Genomic DNA, 2,674 nt, shown 5'->3' with positions numbered 1-2,674 from the left:
AAAACGGAGACGTAACAGTATTTTCCTGTATTACAATATAAATAGCCACAAAGAAGTGAGAAAGAGGTCGTAAACGTACCTAAATACCAATAAAGAATTCAAGCAAGTCCAATTAATAGCGTCACCTCCTAATCTCTATTGTTTCACAGCATTGGGCATCTATAGCATTCGAACAACGTCATTTGACCAGGGAAGGGTATTACAGTCGCTACTCCTTGCAGCAAAGATGCTGTTTGTTACTCCAGTATCTTCTTGGGCACAATAGACATTATCTACTATAAAAAAAAAAGAAAGAAAAAAAAGTGGAATAAGACAATCTCAATGATTTTCTGGACCACATGTTTATGCTAAGACCACATAGAAACTAGATAAATGAAACTATTCAAATATTATTAATGATTATACTAGGTAAAAAACGTGATATGCAAACATATCACGTAAGGTGTCTTGAAAATCCATTTAGATTCAAGTTACACGTTTTTTAAATTTTATTTCCTTTAATATGTGAAAGCTGTTGTATTTAAGGTAAAAATCCTTATAAAATATTTATGTTATTATTATTATTATTTTGTATAAATAGTTTCGTTTATTGGCATGCCATTTAGGAAATTGTATCATTTGTATGGTCAATTTTATTTTTTACGATATTTATGCATGGCGTTGGTAGTTGATGTGGAGTGGGGATAGTACATACTAGCATTAGGCTTGATTAATTTTAAATATAATTATAACCACCAGCTTCAGCTAGATTTGTGAGTTTTCTACATTGATGAATAATTGATTCTTCGTTTTATGATGTGTGTTTGTGTGAAAAAAACTATTTTTACTAAAATTATTTATTTAGTAATAGAACTTAGAAGTATGTAATTTATTGAGAACTCGTTCTAATCTAAGTTCGAAAATTAAAAACTTATTTAAAACGTTCAATCCATTTAGTTTGTTTTTAGTTTTGATTTATTTTTAAATCGTAACCTATACAATTTACAAAAAATACAGTGATATTTTATTTTGAAAAAAGACATCCCATCTATATATGATCTATCATCTACTTCAGGCCTGGATATTTACTGACTATAACTTAACAACACTCAACAGTGATCATGTGTTTCGAATACTTTGAAGTTAAAAGTAATACTAATATAAGTACTATTTGTAGTAGTATTATTTTTACTAGTTAGGTTTCATTGTTATTAGTAGTACTAGTAGGAAGGCCTATACCATAGCTTGATTTTTTTTACGTCAAAGTAAATAGCGACTGTTGCTATCTAGTAGTAGTATTTACCATATTGAATGGAAAACAAATTAAACATTATAATACAAATGTAATCATGTTATCTGAACGTGTAAAACATAACTATATCTGTCAAAAGTGTCAGGATGCCTGACGAGGTATATGCACAAATGAAAATTTGAGAACATATAAAAGTCTTGATGCTTGCAACTTCCTCAGCAGTGACTAAGTCTGGCCGGACTTGCTGGTTTTTCTCAATCAGCGAGACTTATTCATTGCATCACCAAAGCAGGTGTCAACCATTCACAAAGACTAGTATATAACTTACATGCAGCTTTAGTCATTAACAAGGAAACTGGTGTCATAATTACGGCCAACTATTTGTGCAGAGCAGGGTAAATATATTTTTATTATTCTAGATGTAATTGTAATGCCTAATTTCTTTGTAATTTACCTAAGTGATGAGTAAGGCAAAAAAGTTAACTAATTTATAATTTCGAAAGTTCAGATAAAATTGGATATTTATTGTCTTACTAAATGATAACTAAATTACCCAATATGAAATTGGTTTCAAAGTTAAAGTTGAAAAATTCTCAGTGCCTAAGAAATTACCATTTATTACTTAACATTATGAAAAAGCTAATAAGTGAAAAGAGACTGGGGCTTGAACCCAGTAACTTTGACTAATAGTGCCAGTGCTTTACCATTTAATTTTAATCAAGCAACAAAAGAGTGTCAGTCAATCGTTTTGCTTGAACCAATCAGGTTCTAGCATCTTCTTTCCATCAGAACTTCTTAAAATTTCTTTTCCTTCAACCAGCAATGTTGCATCACTGATCTAGTTCTGTTCCATGATGTGTACAAAGGAAAAAATATTTTCTTCAATACTTTGAATTAATGTTTGGATAAATAAAATCCACAAAAACAGGAATACTTTTGTTTTACTGGACTGTTGTGTTGTGTCATAGTGTAAATTTGTTTTATGTTTATTTGTTAAAGATTCAAAGACTTCTTTAGTGTCATAGTGTAAAGTAGTTTTGATAAATAGGCAGCAAAGATAAATAAGATGTTACACAAAAATAGATTCGTTTGATAAGATTGAATGGTTTCATTTTTTTTTTCGTACAGTAGTTGTATGTGTTATTGCTAACTATGGACGAGACCCAGTACATGATTATGAAGGTCATGGGGTGGGATGGAATAACAACTGGAAAAGGTTGTAGAAAATATAAGACAGTTCCTGAACCTTTTTGGTTGTAGAAAATATAGGACAGTTCCTGAACCTTTTTGGTTGTAGAAAATATAGGACAGTCCCTGAGCCTTTTTGGTTGTAGAAAATATAGGACAGTTCCTGAACTGTTTTGGTTGTAGAAAATATAGGACAGTTCCTGAACTGTTTTGGTTGTAGAAAATATAGGACAGTTCCTGAATTGTTTTGGTTGT

General features: G+C 30.6%; 1 long non-coding RNA gene across 1 annotated transcript in view; it reads left to right on the top strand.

The window, feature by feature from the left end:
* Window positions 1-650: 650 nt before the first annotated feature.
* The window catches only part of LOC111087719, a 12,637-nt gene continuing 10,613 nt past the window's right edge, over window positions 651-2,674 (top strand). Inside the window, exon 1 of the long non-coding RNA XR_002612377.1 lies at window positions 651-1,626. This is a non-coding gene — a long non-coding RNA (uncharacterized LOC111087719). The remainder of the gene's footprint in view (window positions 1,627-2,674) is intronic.

Source organism: Limulus polyphemus, unplaced genomic scaffold (assembly GCF_000517525.1).
Source record: "Limulus polyphemus unplaced genomic scaffold, Limulus_polyphemus-2.1.2 Scaffold2528, whole genome shotgun sequence".
NCBI classification, from domain to species: domain Eukaryota; kingdom Metazoa; phylum Arthropoda; class Merostomata; order Xiphosura; family Limulidae; genus Limulus; species Limulus polyphemus.
Note: the sequence above shows the minus strand (reverse complement) of the source record. Positions and strands in the feature narration are given on the sequence as shown.